Source organism: Pecten maximus, chromosome 9 (genome assembly GCF_902652985.1).
Source record: "Pecten maximus chromosome 9, xPecMax1.1, whole genome shotgun sequence".
In the NCBI taxonomy this organism is placed as follows: Eukaryota; Metazoa; Mollusca; class Bivalvia; order Pectinida; family Pectinidae; genus Pecten; species Pecten maximus.
In genome coordinates this window covers 20,658,546-20,678,234 of record NC_047023.1, presented here as the reverse complement: position 1 = coordinate 20,678,234, position 19,689 = coordinate 20,658,546, and the positions used below count along the sequence as shown (strand labels likewise).

General features: G+C 35.6%; 8 non-coding genes across 8 annotated transcripts; all 8 read left to right on the top strand.

Moving 5' to 3' along the window:
- The first annotated feature begins 2,912 nt into the window (after positions 1 to 2,912).
- Trnar-ucg lies at positions 2,913 to 2,985 on the top strand. Its single transcript has one exon. It is a non-coding gene; the product is annotated as a tRNA-Arg (tRNA).
- Positions 2,986 to 4,811: 1,826 nt separating this feature from the next.
- Trnar-ucg lies at positions 4,812 to 4,884 on the top strand. The gene has a single exon. It is a non-coding gene; the product is annotated as a tRNA-Arg (tRNA).
- A 597-nt stretch (positions 4,885 to 5,481) lies between these two features.
- Positions 5,482 to 5,554, top strand: Trnar-ucg. Its single transcript has one exon. It is a non-coding gene; the product is annotated as a tRNA-Arg (tRNA).
- Positions 5,555 to 6,166: 612 nt separating this feature from the next.
- Positions 6,167 to 6,239, top strand: Trnar-ucg. Its single transcript has one exon. It is a non-coding gene; the product is annotated as a tRNA-Arg (tRNA).
- A 5,213-nt stretch (positions 6,240 to 11,452) lies between these two features.
- On the top strand, positions 11,453 to 11,525 carry Trnar-ucg. The gene has a single exon. It is a non-coding gene; the product is annotated as a tRNA-Arg (tRNA).
- A 460-nt stretch (positions 11,526 to 11,985) lies between these two features.
- Trnar-ucg lies at positions 11,986 to 12,058 on the top strand. The gene has a single exon. It is a non-coding gene; the product is annotated as a tRNA-Arg (tRNA).
- Positions 12,059 to 13,294: 1,236 nt separating this feature from the next.
- Positions 13,295 to 13,367, top strand: Trnar-ucg. Its single transcript has one exon. It is a non-coding gene; the product is annotated as a tRNA-Arg (tRNA).
- A 1,321-nt stretch (positions 13,368 to 14,688) lies between these two features.
- Trnar-ucg lies at positions 14,689 to 14,761 on the top strand. Its single transcript has one exon. It is a non-coding gene; the product is annotated as a tRNA-Arg (tRNA).
- Positions 14,762 to 19,689: the final 4,928 nt, after the last annotated feature.

Sequence of the window (19,689 nt, the reverse complement as noted above, 5' to 3'; positions counted from 1 at the left end):
AATAGTTGAGAGTACATTGGTTTAATAGTTGAGAGTACATAGGTTTAATAGTTGAGAGTACATTAGTTTAATAGTTGAGAGTACATTAGTTTAGTAGTTGAGAGTACATTGGTTTAATAGTTGAGAGTGCATTAGTTTAGTAGTTGAGAGTACATTGGTTTAATAGTTGAGAGTGCATTAGTTTAGTAGTTGAGAGTACATAGGTTTAATAGTTAAGAGTACATTGGTTTAATAGTACATTGTTTAATAGTTGAGAGTACATTGTTTAATAGTTGAGAGTACATTGTTTAATAGTTGAGAGTACATTGGTTTAATAGTACATTGTTTAATAGTTGAGAATACATTGGTTTAATACTACATTGTTTAATAGTTGAGAGTACATTGGTTTAATAGTTGAGAGTACATTGGTTTAATAGTTGAGAGTACATTGGTTTAATAGTACATTGTTTAATAGTTGAGAGTACATTGGTTTAATAGTTGAGAGTACATGAGTTTAATAGTTGAGAGTACATTGGTTTAATAGTTGAGAGTACATTGGTTTAATAGTACATTGTTTAATAGTTGAGAGTGCATTGGTTTAGTAGTTGAGAGTACATTGGTTTAATAGTTGAGAGTGCATTAGTTGAATAGTTGAGAGTACATTGGTTTAGTAGTTGAGAGTACATTGTTTAATAGTTGAGAGTACATTGGTTTAATAGTTGAGAGTACATAGGTTTAATAGTTGAGAGTACATTAGTTTAATAGTTGAGAGTACATTAGTTTAGTAGTTGAGAGTACATTGGTTTAATAGTTGAGAGTGCATTAGTTTAGTAGTTGAGAGTACATTGGTTTAATAGTTGAGAGTGCATTAGTTTAGTAGTTGAGAGTACATAGGTTTAATAGTTAAGAGTACATTGGTTTAATAGTACATTGTTTAATAGTTGAGAGTGCATTAGTTGAATAGTTGAGAGTACATTGGTTTAGTAGTTGAGAGTACATTGTTTAATAGTTGAGAGTACATTGGTTTAATAGTTGAGAGTGCATTAGTTGAATAGTTGAGAGTACATTGGTTTAGTAGTTGAGAGTACATTGTTTAATAGTTGAGAGTACATTGGTTTAATAGTTGAGAGTACATAGGTTTAATAGTTGAGAGTACATTAGTTTAATAGTTGAGAGTACATTGGTTTAGTAGTTGAGAGAATATTGGTTTAATAGTTGAGAGTGCATTAGTTTAGTAGTTGAGAGTACATTGGTTTAATAGCTGAGAGTGCATTAGTTTAGTAGTTGAGAGTACATAGGTTTAATAGTTAAGAGTGCATTGGTTTAGTAGTTGAGAGTACATTAGTTTAATAGTTGAGAGAACATTGGTTTAATAGTTGAGAGTGCATTAGTTTAATAGTTGAGAGTGCATTAGTTTAGTAGTTGAGAGTACATTGGTTTAATAGTTGAGAGTACATTGGTTTAATAGTTGAGAGTGCATTAGTTTAGTAGTTGAGAGTACATTGGTTTAATAGTTGAGAGTACATTGGTTTAATAGTTAAGAGTACATTGGTATCATAATGACGATATTTTATGTAATGTTAAAGATATTGGCACTTTTTGATGTTCAAAATTTAAATGAATTCATGAATATATTTGGTGGAGTACAATAAAGAAGAGAACGGGACAGGATTTCGTAGTAAGTTCAATATATATATAAGAAACAGCATAATGAAATTAAGTGTCATCTGAAACAGATAACAGCATATAGGTGGTTTGGTTGTTTCAATGAATTGAATAACAACTCTTAGATTGAGGAATAGACGACGGTGTAATTAAATTGTTATGTATTATGAAGGAACTTTGTTACAAATGTCTCTTTGTGTTGTCTCCCCTTACTCGTGTGACAGTACTGAAGTGAACTACGTAACGACCACGCCCAATATCAACTCGTGATACTAGTAGTCTAAAATTACTGTTCAATATTGAACGTTAACCTTGTCCCTTAATACATGGAATTTGATGCTAATGAAAACAATCTAAAACACAGACTTTCTTTTGTATTGATAAAACACCTTTTACTTTTATAAGATTCATGTTAACCTACGTAGTGTGTTGTACTTTTCCCGCATTGGCCAATATTTACATTGTATATTATATGTGTATACATATGATGACATGTCAGAGCACTGCATACCATGTGTGGATGATCTTTAACAGTTTAAAAATTATCAACACGTTTTTTTACCTTTGACCTTGAGGTTAAGGTCATAGTGACCTAAAGACAGTGCACTGCACATCGGCTTTGTATGATGTACGTATATTGCAATTTTCGTCAATATACCCTCAGCTGTTTAGATGTAAGAACCAGACAGTGGCTTTTCTCCGTGTTCTCCTTCTTTCCTCCACTTCCAAAACCTGGCACGTCCTTAATTGACCCTAGCTATTAATAGGACGTTAAACAAAATAAACACAGGACAACGCGAACACATGCTGGCGTCCGTCGTCCGTCTAATTTTCCTACAAATCGCTACTAGTCATGAACGACTGGATGGATTTTGTCTCAATCATACTTCCTTTCTTTTCAATTGTTCAAATTCGATATTTTGTCGACCACTTTTCTTCGCGAACCCTTTTAAAACATTTAGATCATAGCTGACATCGTTGCTTCCTGGTTTGCTGTCGTGTGGTTGACTAGAAACTCGAGATACAGTTCCTACTGTTATATAATAAATGGCGATGTGGCAACCCGATTGAGTGGGCGACAGGATGTTTTGTCAGCCCCGCACATCAATATCTTTATCGTTCATTTTGAGGCAGGACCTCCTCCTACACAGAACAATTTGTATTTAACTGTTTGGTGATTTATGTCATAAAGTTTATGATTGCTTTATAACATTTGATTGATTGATTAAGCCCCATCAATTAATCGATCAAATGTTATAAAGCAATCAGACCGCGTGGCCTAATGGATAAGGCGTCCGACTTCGAATCGGAAGATTGCGAGTTCGAGTCTCGTCGTGGTCGTTTTCTTTTTAACCGCTAAACCATCCACAATTCGTATCTGCTATTAAAATATTTTGCTTCTTAAGGTCGTCAATCATGTATAGTATGTTTGCCGAGTTTATCGCCCTGTGAACAGTCAGACTCATTTTGAAGCAGGGTCTCATTGTAGTAGCTGGTGACTACCTCACTGAAACACGGGAAGTCGATCACATACCATCCAGAGTAATTAGGGTAAATTGTCTTGTCCAATGAGACAGCATAGTCAGACCCGTTTATCAGCTTCCCGAGAAATATTCACTTGAGATTAAGTGACCAGCGATATAACCGACTGAGCTCGCGACTCAATTGGCACGTGAACAACTTTATCCAAAAATACGCTGCTATCTATATATAAACTAGTATATATTGCTCTGACGTATTCTTATAGTACGTCTTTAACTATCAGATCTAGATTTTACCCGAGTCGAAATCAATTTCTTTTCTTTTAGCTATGTCACCAAAACTATCTGTATGTATATAAAAGATTTGTTGTCGAAATCGTTCGTGCATGAATCTGCAGGGAAAATGCTGTTTTTGTTTGATCCCATTTTTTACTTATGAAAAGCACTGTTGTGATTGTTCATCAGTGTGCTACTTCTTTTCGACAGATCGATCCAGACGGGGCAGTGCGAGGTGCTCATCCTAAAATTCAATCAAGGCATTATTTTTTTTAAGTATCAAATAGGAACTTCCTAGAATTATACAACAGCTGTACGACAGAATTCATTATTTGGCTCCACTTGATTTAATTTTGAAGGATGCCAATCGCCAGTGTATTTTGTACAACCCACGCAATCTTGCATCTGGTTGCCAGACCTTACCAATGATTGTCGTCCGGCTGACGACATTTGAGAAAGGAGTAATATCCCTGTGATGAGCAAAATGTCTTAAAATGTCTTTGTACAAGGAAGGAAATAAGAGGAATATTAATGTCTAATATAACATACTGTGACATTGTCCTATTACATAATGTAGTATAAGTCCCTAATCACTATCGTAACGTCGTCCGCATTGTCAACAGTCATCACGCGGGATTTTTTCCAAGTCTTATCGAAAACGAATGAAAGAAAGGAGAAATCATAAACATAGACAAGAGATTAGATTGACTGTTTACACTTAAATTTTGGGGCAACCAACATTTGTTTTTAATTCAAATGCGGGTGACCGCCTTTTATTCGATAGTCCGTAGGTCCGATACTCCGAAGGCCCTAAAGTGCGGAGGCCCGTTACAAAGGTTAGTTGTCAATATTTAAAAAAAAAATCACATGCTTATATTGCATGATCTTAAAATATTCAAAGAAATGGCATTGTCCTATATTCTTTTCCCCACATTGTTTTTCGATCAACTATTGTCATTTGATAGATCGGTGTCGATGGATCACAACATTTGCTATTATTGTCTTTGCTATATACATGTCATTATAACTCATTAAGGTGGAACCTCTCTAAACCGATCATGCACTCTACATTAACATTTAGCCGTTTTTGAGAGGGTTTCTGAATTTTAGTTGACTAGCACCATTAATATGGGATTGGGATATAGCAGGTCTCGTAAGAATTACAAATTGTACCTGTGTACAGTGGACTTCTTAGTTCCATCATAGACATTAATATTATTGTGCATGTACAACTTGTACATGTATTTATAATTTCGCTTGCTCTTTTATGAATGAAGCGTGGATGCACAAATCCTTATTTGGAATCGTTCTCACGTGTTATTTTATTGATCGTCCATATTCTAGGATTGCAGCAACAATATATTGATCCGCATGAACAATATAAATTGTGACAATAAATTATTTCATGTAGACCGCGTGGCCTAATGGATAAGGCGTCCGACTTCGAATCGGAAGATTGCGAGTTCGAGTCTCGTCGTGGTCGATTTCATTTTACTCCGGCCATGATTGTGATCCCTCTGTATTTCGCATATAAAATGAAAGTAGGAAACCAAATGGGTTGTCGATGGATATCATGTAAAATATTCCATGGTATGTGGCACTCTTTTGTCTAAACCGACAATGTGTAATTTACAAATAAATAAAAATACTGTTCATACTAATAAAATCATCAGCATTGTATGTCTTCAGAATAGAACAATACATGAATGTGTTATAAAGCTTTCTTGATTGATTGTAACGCGATTTACTTACTCGGATCAACTCGGGTCAAGTCGGTGTCCACAGACGATGGTGTCATTTTAGGACATTTTATAGTGTCATCATAATGAAATGCAATACTTGAACGTGGAAGTGTGATACCCCATCCGGTCATTTTATACTGACAACGGACTTACCAAACATTATCGCTTATCGTATTTTAAAGATGAAAGTGAAGCAGAGATCAATAATTATCAATAATTAATAATATCATATAAGTTTATATCGGTTCCCCCAATGTCAGTTGTCGGCTCTTACGCACATGACGTTAGTACCAGGAGAAGTAAGCAGCATATTGGATAATAATAATTTTTCCTTGTAAGACCGCGTGGCCTAATGGATAAGGCGTCCGACTTCGAATCGGAAGATTGCGAGTTCGAGTCTCGTCGTGGTCAGAGTCCGATACGGTTTCCATCATATTTGGAAGTTGGAAAATAAGGTACATGTATCTTTTTATGTCCATAAGCATTGCAATCTGTTAAAAAACGTTTTCCAGGAGAGAGCTTCATTCTTTATCGACGACAACCGCCATGTAGGTTAAATCCAGTCAATGTCACATTCGCAAAATGATCATCTTCGTGATGACACATATTTTCTCAATGGTTTCCATCAACATGCATCTCTAGAATACTGGTGTTGTTAGTTTTTCATTCTGCAGTTGACATATCACGGATATTGTGACACTAGGAATAAGTAGTAGGTAGGGAAACAGGGACGTTAGCGTCGCCAATTCTCTCTTTAAACAGAAAATGTGGCATATCATCGTACATTTACATACTCTACAAGATTTAATAGAATTACGATATGCTAATTATCATTAGGCCATTGCTAAGTTTTGCATATTACGGAGAGGAGGGGGAGGAGGGGGAGGAGGAGGTACTATATCTGGATTTTTTCGTCATCATCAGAAAAGGAGAAAATAAATAATTAACGTCTTTCAAAATTGGTGAAACATAATATATGAATATCATTTACCGTTTAGTGATTTGCGCTGTCAAAAAATATGAGACCGCGTGGCCTAATGGATAAGGCGTCCGACTTCGAATCGGAAGATTGCGAGTTCGAGTCTCGTCGTGGTCAGAGTTTGATATGCTTTCCATCATTTCTGGAAGTTAGAAAATAAGGTCTCTTTTTATGTCCATAACCATTGTTATCTGTTGAAAAAAGAGGTATTTGACATCAACTCAAGAAAGCAGAGTCGGGATCATTACTTCTCTGAAACAATCTTAACGACCAGTAGGTAAGGGACAGTAGGTTCCTACGAGGCGACTGAATTATGGATTTTTCATTTTATATATCTATTTCAGAAAAAATGAACAATCTTTTTCTTCTTAGTGTCTTACTTGACACTAGCTCTCTTTTTTGGTTTGTAGTTGAGTGTTTTGTCCATTTACGGAAGGCTCCACATGGGTTCTGTTCCCTGACGAGACATCTCCGAGTGTATAATATGATAGTTGCGTCTGATGCCTGACGCATTTTGGGAGTGGGAAGAATTTAGTATAATGTGACTTTGGTCAGTATAATGTGACTTTGGTCAGTATAATATGACTTGGGTCAGTATAATGTGACTTGGGTCAGTATAATGTGACTTTGGTCAGTATAATGTGACTTGGGTCAGTATAATGTGACTTTGGTCAGTATAATGTGACTTTGGTCAGTATAATGTGACTTTGGTCAGTATAATGTGACTTGGGTCAGTATAATGTGACTTTGGTCAGTATAATGTGACTTTGGTCAGTATAATGTGACTTTGGTCAGTATAATGTGACTTGGGTCAGTATAATGTCACTTGGGTCAGTATAATGTGATTTTGGTCAGTATAATGTGACTTTGGTCAGTATAATATGACTTGGGTCAGTATAATGTGACTTGGGTCAGTATAATGTGACTTGGGTCAGTATAATGTGACTTTGGTCAGTATAATGTGACTTGGGTCAGTATGATGTGATTTTGGTCAGTATAATGTGACTTGGGTCAGTATAATGTGACTTGGGTCAGTATAATGTGACTTTGGTCAGTATGATGTGACTTTGGTCAGTATAATGTGACTTTGGTCAGTATAATATGACTTGGGTCAGTATAATGTGACTTTGGTCAGTATAATGTGACTTGGGTCAGTATAAAGTGACTTGGGTCAGTATAATATGACTTTGGTCAGTATAATATGACTTTGGTCAGTATAATGTGACTTGGGTCAGTATAATGTGACTTTGGTCAGTATAATGTGACTTGGGTCAGTATAATGTGACTTGGGTCAGTATAATGTGACTTGGGTCAGTATGATGTGACTTTGGTCAGTATAATGTGACTTTGGTCAGTATGATGTGACTTTGGTCAGTATAATGTGACTTGGGTCAGTATAATGTGACTTGGGTCAGTATGATGTGACTTTGGTCAGTATAATGTGACTTTGGTCAGTATAATGTGACTTGGGTCAGTATAATGTGACTTGGGTCAGTATAATGTGACTTGGGTCAGTATAATGTGACTTGGGTCAGTATAATGTGACTTGGGTCAGTATAATGTGACTTGGGTCAGTATAATGTGACTTGGGTCAGTATAATGTGACTTGGGTCAGTATGATGTGACTTTGGTCAGTATAATGTGACTTTGGTCAGTATAATGTGACTTGGGTCAGTATAATGTGACTTGGGTCAGTATAATGTGACTTGGGTCAGTATAATGTGACTTGGGTCAGTATAATGTGACTTGGGTCAGTATAATGTGACTTGGGTCAGTATAATGTCACTTGGGTCAGTATGATGTGACTTTGGTCAGTATAATGTGACTTGGGTCAGTATAATATGACTTTGGTCAGTATAATGTGACTTGGGTCAGTATAATGTGACTTTGGTCAGTATAATGTGACTTGGGTCAGTATAATGTGACTTGGGTCAGTATAATGTGACTTGGGTCAGTATAATGTGACTTTGGTCAGTATAATGTGACTTTGGTCAGTATAATGTGACTTTGGTCAGTATAATGTGACTTGGGTCAGTATAATGTGACTTGGGTCAGTATAATGTGACTTTGGTCAGTATAATGTGACTTTGGTCAGTATAATGTGACTTGGGTCAGTATAATATGACTTTGGTCAGTATAATATGACTTGGGTCAGTATAATGTGACTTGGGTCAGTATGATGTGACTTTGGTCAGTATAATGTGACTTTGGTCAGTATGATGTGACTTTGGTCAGTATAATGTGACTTGGGTCAGTATAATGTGACTTGGGTCAGTATGATGTGACTTTGGTCAGTATAATGTGACTTTGGTCAGTATAATGTGACTTGGGTCAGTATAATGTGACTTGGGTCAGTATAATGTGACTTGGGTCAGTATAATGTGACTTGGGTCAGTATAATGTGACTTGGGTCAGTATAATGTGACTTGGGTCAGTATAATGTGACTTGGGTCAGTATGATGTGACTTTGGTCAGTATAATGTGACTTTGGTCAGTATAATGTGACTTGGGTCAGTATAATGTGACTTGGGTCAGTATAATGTGACTTGGGTCAGTATAATGTGACTTGGGTCAGTATAATGTGACTTGGGTCAGTATAATGTGACTTGGGTCAGTATAATGTCACTTGGGTCAGTATGATGTGACTTTGGTCAGTATAATGTGACTTGGGTCAGTATAATGTGACTTGGGTCAGTATAATGTGACTTGGGTCAGTATAATATGACTTGGGTCAGTATAATGTCACTTGGGTCAGTATAATGTGATTTTGGTCAGTATAATGTGATTTTGGTCAGTATAATGTGATTTTGGTCAGTATGATGTGATTTTGGTCAGTATAATGTGACTTGGGTCAGTATAATGTGACTTGGGTCAGTATAATGTGACTTTGGTCAGTATGATGTGACTTTGGTCAGTATAATGTGACTTTGGTCAGTATAATATGACTTGGGTCAGTATAATGTGACTTTGGTCAGTATAATGTGACTTGGGTCAGTATAAAGTGACTTGGGTCAGTATAATATGACTTTGGTCAGTATAATATGACTTTGGTCAGTATAATGTGACTTGGGTCAGTATAATGTGACTTTGGTCAGTATAATGTGACTTGGGTCAGTATAATGTGACTTGGGTCAGTATAATGTGACTTGGGTCAGTATGATGTGACTTTGGTCAGTATAATGTGACTTTGGTCAGTATGATGTGACTTTGGTCAGTATAATGTGACTTGGGTCAGTATAATGTGACTTGGGTCAGTATGATGTGACTTTGGTCAGTATAATGTGACTTTGGTCAGTATAATGTGACTTGGGTCAGTATAATGTGACTTGGGTCAGTATAATGTGACTTGGGTCAGTATAATGTGACTTGGGTCAGTATAATGTCACTTGGGTCAGTATAATGTGACTTGGGTCAGTATAATGTGACTTGGGTCAGTATAATGTGACTTGGGTCAGTATGATGTGACTTTGGTCAGTATAATGTGACTTTGGTCAGTATAATGTGACTTGGGTCAGTATAATGTGACTTGGGTCAGTATAATGTGACTTGGGTCAGTATAATGTGACTTGGGTCAGTATAATGTGACTTGGGTCAGTATAATGTGACTTGGGTCAGTATAATGTCACTTGGGTCAGTATGATGTGACTTTGGTCAGTATAATGTGACTTGGGTCAGTATAATATGACTTTGGTCAGTATAATGTGACTTGGGTCAGTATAATGTGACTTTGGTCAGTATAATGTGACTTGGGTCAGTATAATGTGACTTGGGTCAGTATAATGTGACTTGGGTCAGTATAATGTGACTTTGGTCAGTATAATGTGACTTTGGTCAGTATAATGTGACTTTGGTCAGTATAATGTGACTTGGGTCAGTATAATGTGACTTGGGTCAGTATAATGTGACTTTGGTCAGTATAATGTGACTTTGGTCAGTATAATGTGACTTGGGTCAGTATAATATGACTTTGGTCAGTATAATATGACTTGGGTCAGTATAATGTGACTTGGGTCAGTATGATGTGACTTTGGTCAGTATAATGTGACTTTGGTCAGTATGATGTGACTTTGGTCAGTATAATGTGACTTGGGTCAGTATAATGTGACTTGGGTCAGTATGATGTGACTTTGGTCAGTATAATGTGACTTTGGTCAGTATAATGTGACTTGGGTCAGTATAATGTGACTTGGGTCAGTATAATGTGACTTGGGTCAGTATAATGTGACTTGGGTCAGTATAATGTGACTTGGGTCAGTATAATGTGACTTGGGTCAGTATAATGTGACTTGGGTCAGTATGATGTGACTTTGGTCAGTATAATGTGACTTTGGTCAGTATAATGTGACTTGGGTCAGTATAATGTGACTTGGGTCAGTATAATGTGACTTGGGTCAGTATAATGTGACTTGGGTCAGTATAATGTGACTTGGGTCAGTATAATGTGACTTGGGTCAGTATAATGTCACTTGGGTCAGTATGATGTGACTTTGGTCAGTATAATGTGACTTGGGTCAGTATAATGTGACTTGGGTCAGTATAATGTGACTTGGGTCAGTATAATATGACTTGGGTCAGTATAATGTCACTTGGGTCAGTATAATGTGATTTTGGTCAGTATAATGTGATTTTGGTCAGTATAATGTGATTTTGGTCAGTATAATGTGACTTGGGTCAGTATAATGTGACTTTGGTCAGTATAATGTGACTTGGGTTAGTATAATGTGACTTTGGTCAGTATAATGTGACTTGGGTCAGTATAATGTCACTTGGGTCAGTATAATGTGACTTTGGTCAGTATAATGTGACCAGGTGGGGTGTCCTACTAGAAGTTCTCGGCAGTATACTTCAGTGAGATAGCACTATAAAGTCGGCATAAGTTTCATAAGGAGGCAAACAATGACATATTATATCCTCCCAAAATACACACCCATACACAACATTTTATGTTAGATATGTTTAAATAAAAAATTGTACTTTATGTGCCAATTACTTACATGATCAGACCGCGTGGCCTAATTGATCAATGCGCAACCACAATGCAACCTGGCATGGAGATTTAACCATAACTCGGAAATACAGCCTCGTCTTTGTCATTTTTGAGGGTACAAAGGAATGAAATGTATCTAATATTCTGATGATGGTAGCACTGTTCTGTATCAAATATTATTGAAGACACTTTCTCTTGGATAAACTCAAAAATGTAAGGATGAATCGATACAAATCATGCATTTAATGGGCAAATAGCAGTCCCGGCTTGTTTTGTGGGATACCAATTAACTTCTGCATTTTTTCTTGATTTTTATGAAACACACGATGTGAACAACTTATCAGACCGCGTGGCCTAATGGATAAGGCGTCCGACTTCGAATCGGAAGATTGCGAGTTCGAGTCTCGTCGTGGTCGTTTTCATTTTACTTGTATTTTAGGATATTGAAGTTTACTCCGGCCAATATTCACGCTTGTGTTTTGATTGTGATCCCTCTGTATTTCGCATATAAAACCAAATGGGTTGTCGATGGATAGCATGTAAAAATATTCCATGGAACAATGTATGTGTCAGTCTTTTCTCTAAACCGACAATGTGTAATTTACATATAAATGCAAATACTGTTCATACTAATAAAATCATCAGCATAATACGGAGGCGAAAAAAGGGAGAGAGGGGAGAGAAGGGGGGGGGAGAGAGGAGGAGGAGGAGGAGGAGGAGGAGGAGGAGGAGGAGGAGGAGGAGGAGGAGGAGGTGAATTTTTCGTCATCATCAGAAAAAAGGTAAATAATCAATGTATGTTTGTCTTTAAAAATTGGTAAAATCAATATATAAATATGATTTACCCTTTAGGGATTCCCACTCCTAGAAAAAGCAGACCGCGTGGCCTAATGGATAAGGCGTCCGACTTCGAATCGGAAGATTGCGAGTTCGAGTCTCGTCGTGGTCGATTTCATTTTATTCGTATTTTAGGTAATTGAAGTTTACTCCGGCCAATACGTACCTACTTTATGCTTGTGATCCTTCTGTATTTCGCATATAGAATTTAGAATCTTCAGCCTTTATCGACGACAACCGCCATGTAGGTTTAATCAAATTAATGCCACGTTCTCAAAATGAGAATCATCATATGCATCTCTCGAAACCTGATGCTGTTAGTTTTTCGTTTAACAGTTGACATATCACAGATATTGTGATACTAGGAATAAGTGAGTATTTAGGGAAACAAGGACGTCAGGATCGCCAATTCTCTATTTAAACAGAAAGTGTTGCAATATCATCGTACATTTGCAAACACTACAAGATATTATAATAGAATTATGATATGCTGATTATCATCATTAGGCCATTGCTAAGTTTTGCATGTGTAAAATTGTATAACGGAGAGGACATTGATAAGTTGTGATAATTTGTGTCCAATTCTTCGTGTATGGCAAAAGATTCATTGCTCATATGACCTATATAGCTTGTGGCATGCTGCGGAATCTCCGTCCGATATGCAAAACATTTATTATATATGTTCTGTGTTGGCTCTGCCTAGTGGTCGTGCCGATGAACAATGCCCACTCTGCACAATGTCTCATGACGTCGCAGTAATTCATCTGTGTGCTGATTGTATAGTCAATATTGCTCTAAAACAAAACTTTATGGAAGACATTCTCATTACCTTCGGTCCAACTGTATTCCATTTCATTGAGAGAATGGATGCTACTGCCTTCACCCGCACCATATTAGGAGCCAATACAGGAATTCCCTTCATTGACGATACAGACTATGAACAATTCCTCATGAAATCTGTTCGATTTGTCGCTCGTGTTACGCGATGTCTGTTGTAATGTCTTGACTTAACCCAACGTAACTGTTTCGCGCGGACATGACAATCCCTTTCAATGCCGCGCTTGCATCTCGATGTACATACATATTTTTTTTTTCGCGTTTTCTTCTAATTACTTTTTTTTTTATGTCGATTTCCTTGTATTTAAAATCTTTGATGATGATGTTTATGCAATGAAATTGATTTAAATCATTTCTATTTATGGAGGAGGAGGAGGAGGAGGAGGAGGAATTTTTCGTCATCATCAGAAAAAAATGGTAATAATCAACGTATGTTTGTCTTTCAAAATTGGTGAAAATCAATATATAAATATGATTTACCCTTTAGTGATTCCCACTAGTAGAAAAAGCAGACCGCGTGGCTTAATGGATAAGGCGTCCGACTTCGAATCGGAAGATTGCGAGTTCGAGTCTCGTCGTGGTCGATATCTTTTGACCCAATAAAATGTCTTTATTTTTTATTTGTTGGATGCTTTGATTAACCAAAAAACCAACTTACCCCTTAACGTAAGACCACACCGACAACAACGCGTGTATCTAAGAGATTGAAAAACATTTCCAATGACAGTGAACTTTGACAAAAACTTGAAGAAATCAGTGTCATGATTATTAGATCAGAGAAACATCATTCAGCTTAACCATAAAATGTTATTTATATGAATAAATCAAATTAACGTACATCTTCTGTTTGTTAAAATTTCAATGAATGGATCTGACTGCTTTTTTTTTTTTTTATGTTACCTAATTTACATTGAGTCTGTGACAGAGACCAAGCTCAGTAGGGACATCTAGAAAGAAAGATTAAAAACTGTACAAGACTAATGGCGCTTTTCGGGTCAACTTTAGAAAAAAAAGATTCAATTCTTTATAACGCATCATGTCTTCTGAACCATTTAGTTATTTTGGGACAATTGTGCGAAAAATGCATGTTTTACGTGAACATGTACATCTCACGTGATCACATATTTTGCACAAAACGACCACGACGTTATGCTTGGAAGTGTTTATAGGATGTAATAGAGCCATGTATCTGTATATACCAGCTATGTCTCTATCAGAGAGTATACATTGACTCTGTTTGGAACTCGAAATAGAAATGATGGCTGTGAATAGTCTTACAAAAAATGCGACATATACGGAGGCATTTCGATTATCACAAATGCTCCAGTTAACAAATAGACAACTTAGTGATTGAATTGCGTTTATTTTTCCTGAAAACAGTCTGCTAGGTTCAAAGTTTAAAATGGTGTTATAAATAAGAACATTTTTATTGATTGAAATGACACTTTATGTGCTGTGTTTGTGTGATGTTAACCATAATCGCAAGATGTATTTCAAGGTCAAAATATAAACACTTGTGAGCATAAAGAAATGGTTTTGTGCAACATAGATTCACAGGTTCTCCAGAAACATGCGTTGTTTTGCCAAAATTTTCAAACAAATGACCAAATTATATGGTTAGTCATGACATCTGATAAATTGCACCATTGAAAATGGAGCAAAATGTACAATGGTATTATCGAGAGTATCTGAGAGAATAGGGAACAAATGGTACGGCCATGAGAAGCTGGTAATACTAAATTAAACACAGCGAGTAAATCCAATAAATGAGTCACATTACATATGGAGGAGGACAAGTTTTAAAATGGCGTTTGGAAGATTTCTGTACGAGTTTCCATTGAAATCGATATGAATCGAAATAAGGCATCCCATCTCTGAGAGGATACTTCAAATGGTACAGCAGCAGACCGCGTGGCCTAATGGATAAGGCGTCCGACTTCGAATCGGAAGATTGCGAGTTCGAGTCTCGTCGTGGTCAGTTTGATTTTACGTTATCTTTTAATTTATTGTGTAGTTGAGTGAGTTACTCCACTATGATTTACCTCAATATATCCAAGGAAGAGTTTGACAAAGGCATCACTTCTGTGGTCATTTTTTCCCAATATCAGTGTACTTCTACTACTAACATATATTGTATATTAAAGTATACATGAAGAATGACATGACGCATGTTGCCATTTTAATGTAACAATTATATGAACAATACGACAATCGTCAAGGACCATTATCAAACACACAATATACCTACAAACGGTAGAGTCACACACCACTTCGACAGATTTCCTTCAAATCTGTGTAGAATATCACCATTCCGGTACCGTTACGGTTTTCTATCATGAAATGTAGAAACATGGTGTAGTAAAGTGAAGCCCATGGTACCATTATGGTGAAGTGACCGAAGCATTTCACTATTTTCTTACTAACTCACTTCTTTCACCAAATCCTTTTTAGATAAACCTCGTTTCATTCCTCTGAACACACACAAAAATGTCTGGGGTCAGGAAATTTAGGATTTGGGGAAAATTACCATAATGGTGAAATGAAGCGCGGTTCATTTTACCATTATGGTATTTTGACCCCGGTTCATACCATATCACACTGGGATGTGTTGTCGTGGCGTGCTCTACAGAAATCGAGAACATTTGCAGTAAATTAACGAGATGAGTTGTTTTGGTTTTATGCATAAGGATAAAGACTGTATTAGAATGTATGGTTATCTATGTTCTTATTTCTATAACCCATTTTTTCATTGGAAGGATTCAATTCTTAATAATATCAAATACAACTTGAATATGTTATCTATATATTGTTGAATATGATAATATATATTGTTGAATATGTTACCTATATATTGTTGAATATGTTACATATATATTGTTGAATATGATACTATATATTGTTGAATATGTTACCTATATATTGTTGAATATGATACTATATATTGTTGAATATTATAATATATATTGTTGAATATGTTACCTATATATTGTTGAATATGATAATATATATTGTTGAATATGTTACCTATATATTGTTGATGTCTTAGTTATCAATTCAATGTTGGTTGGTTTATCTTGAGCATTCACGGCATTCTAATAGATATTTTAAACAATAAACTAAATATCATGTATCAAATATGTGGACCTTTTTCACATCCAATTTAATATAATTATAGCTGAATTTGTACATTCTTTATACACAGAAAAATCGTCAGTGATTTTCTCATATGTCATTTTGGATAATCCAATGAAAGCAAGGAATATATCTAAACAAGTGTAACCAATGATTGCAAAGCTCATCGGCGGTAGCCATTCCAAAATGCTTATACTACAATTCACTTAGACATACAATCTCAATGCCAAATTAATGCATTTGATACACAAACATTAGATATGTATTTGAACTTGATTCAAATTATAAAAGTAACCACAACAATTTAAATTTTGATGTCTAAAAATCAAATCCAAAATATATGAAGATTCGGAAAAAAATCCAAAAAATAAATCCAAATCTCAAATACCATTTTATCAAACATGCACATTGACCTATTGTGATTTTGTATACCAAATGTGAGGGCCGTGGGATGTATACGTATGAGATTGCTGTAACACAACTCCTAGACCTCTATTGAGTGTATACAAAATTGGAAGGTGTGGAGAGTATACTTACGGACCTAAAAGCTTTTCAAAATCTGACCTTGAAAATTTTAAAGTATTTTGGTGAGATCGACGCTGTATTATTGTCAACATTTTCAGTTATAGCTTATTGTAGACGTTTGCTTTAATCACAAAAATCAATATAAATAACATGCAATATGCTTGTAACACGACGACGACAAAATATACCATATGTATACTTTGTAATACAATGTATAAGTAAAACATTCATAGAATGTGTTTCATATTTTTAATAAATTCACGAATTTGTTTGTTAATATCGGGCGATGTAGATTTTTTTTCCGGATGGTGACGTTTTATTTTCTATCCACAGTCTCCATGCCTTTTTGCCGAACTCTACATACACACGACGGGCACAGATGGTGAGCGATGTCTCGACCAAATATTGATGTAAGGAATCAAAAAGCCATCTAGGTATTTGTTCAGGTTTACTTCATAGACCCCAAACTGATCTTTCACAAGTGGTGGACATTGTACTGGACACTAGTTGGCCATGATATGGTCAACATTTCTACTCGTTGACAGCCCGGGGGACTAGAATAAACAAGTCCAAACAACTCTCTACGTCCTTTACAATACACCGTTAACAAAATCAGGCTTTCCTTTTTAAAACATTTCTATTAAAAGTACAATAATAATTTCTTTCAGGTGACAGGATATTCTCGGTGGAACGACAATATTTCCGCTCCTGTAATAAGATAGATCAAACCAAATCAATATTGTCGCCGTCTTCCTTGTTTCGAATGACAATATTTTGTCATAAGCACCAAGAAAACTGTGTTTAACACCGTATAAGAAGTGAAATTAAATAAACATACAGGTTGTTTTATTTCGTTTTTACACTAAATAGGACACCAATTCAATGTTAGTTTTGTTAAGTTATAAGCCATATTTTTTGTTCTACATTATATTTTCAATATGTTTTATATTGATTTCTTTTTAGTTATGTAATACATATTATTATGGTTTAGTTATCAGCCATATTATTATGGTTTAGTTATGTAATACATATTATTATGGTTTAGTTATCAGCCATATTATTATGGTTTAGTTATCAGCCATATTATTATGGTTTAGTTATCAGCCATATTATTATGGTTTAGTTATCAGCCATATTATTATGGTTTAGTTATCAGCCATATTATTATGGTTTAGTTATCAGCCATATTATTATGGTTTAGTCATCAGCCATATTATTATGGTTTAGTCATCAGCCATATTATTTTTATCTACATTAGATTTTCAATATGTTTTATAGTAATATATTGTAATACATCAATAATTATCATGATATTGTCAGTCTCGTGTCAAATGTTTACTATCTTCCGTCATGAAATATACATCATTCAAGCTTCAATTTTTGTTTACTTCTTCAGTTCTGAAAATGTCTCTTTCAATATAGTGTAGATACATTACTTCTATAATCTGGTTTGGCGACACATTTTAAGTCAGTCATCCGACCCAATATACTCAGTATATATCTTTATATAATATATTACGCTCACGTCATCTCTTCTTAAGAAATGCAGGATATCAACTTTTGTTGCTGTTTGTTATGTTTACAAATTATATCAACTGCATATTCTTTGTATGAAATTTATTTATTTATTCATTAACTCGTTCAACAAATTGAGTATTACATGAACACGGAATATGAAAATCTGTATCAGAAGAAACCTTCGTTTTCTATTGTTTGTTTTAAACATGTTTTTTCTTTCCAATGACAATATGGAATCGCTTTCGTTTTACTACATGTTCAGTCTGAACACGTTAAACTTTGGTTGGCATCACTGATCGGAGAGAAATTACAAATACATGTAACTGATTAGAAATATTCTTATCTGTATACACACATTTATACTTCGTACGATAAATAGCACTTTAAATTACACATTGAGTGTCGACTGAACTATCAACTACTCGCCCTGACAGTAAACACATAAAACTTATGTCATCATACTAAATACTTCTGAAATATTACTCGGATGTCAGGGACGGTTGTTCAATATGTTACGAATGTAAATCTTCGTAACAAATCGTCTGAATATGAAAACGATCTATAACGACCTGTAATGTCCTAGGCTTGTTTTTATAGGGCACCAATTAACTACTCGGCCTTACTGACGACCACTTAAGGCGCCCAAAGTCTATACAACAATATTTACATAGAAATCCATCTGTGTCCATTGACTGGTACTAATTCCTAGTTCTAGTCGATTTATTCGGACAATGCAATAATTCTCTACTTTTTCATTTGGCCGTCAAACAAAGGCCAAGCGCCATTTACACCATGTACTTTATTGCTTTCATGAATACTCAGTACTGAATGCCATATAAATCTGTATAGGAGAACGTTCTCTTAGCGAGAATAATAGAATTCCATTGATACTCGGTGCATGTTTCAAATGGAGAATTAACAATACATTAACATTCCATATCATTTAGGCATGCCACGACTGAGTGGTACTGGTTCATATCATGATATCAGTTCATGCTCTTTTGGAATTATTCAACATAAAAAAAAAATCATAAAATGATCGGACTTCCACACTTAAACATCGCCGTTTGACGCTCCCTTCCCTTGTCAGTTTGTGTTTCGTGGGAAGATGAGAAATGGGTCGGTATGTAATGTCATGGTTGTGTCATTGGGCAAGATAGTTTATCCTAATTGCTCTGGATGGAATGTGACGGGCCTCTCATATGTTGTTCAATGAGGTAGACACCAACTACTACAATGATACCCCACCTACAGCGACACCCTGGCTGTTCACAGGGCGATAAGCCCAGCAAACAAACAAACAAACAAACAGAACAGATCATTCAAACATTGCTTGATGCCCGTTTCGATTTGCCTATTTTACCGTCTGAATTCTCACACGTTTGGCCCCTAATTTCATTGACGAGTCGGAGAATGACGGTACAGAGTTCAGTATGATAAGTCTTATTCACGATTTTACATATACTGCTGGTGTTCGCGTTTGTGATTTTGTGCAGTCTTTTCAATGGAACACATTCTAATGTGTTCAAGTAAGGTCGTAAATGCTCACGTTCAATTTGAAATATATGATTTTGATTTAAGAGAAATATTTCGGAACGTTACAACATATATTAATATCTACGCGGAAACTGTTTTCAAATAGGCTCTTCTTCCGAAGATTTATGTTATATAGACGGAATAATCAGAAAACAATTGTTTCATGACGTCATACATCCTATACATTACCATGGT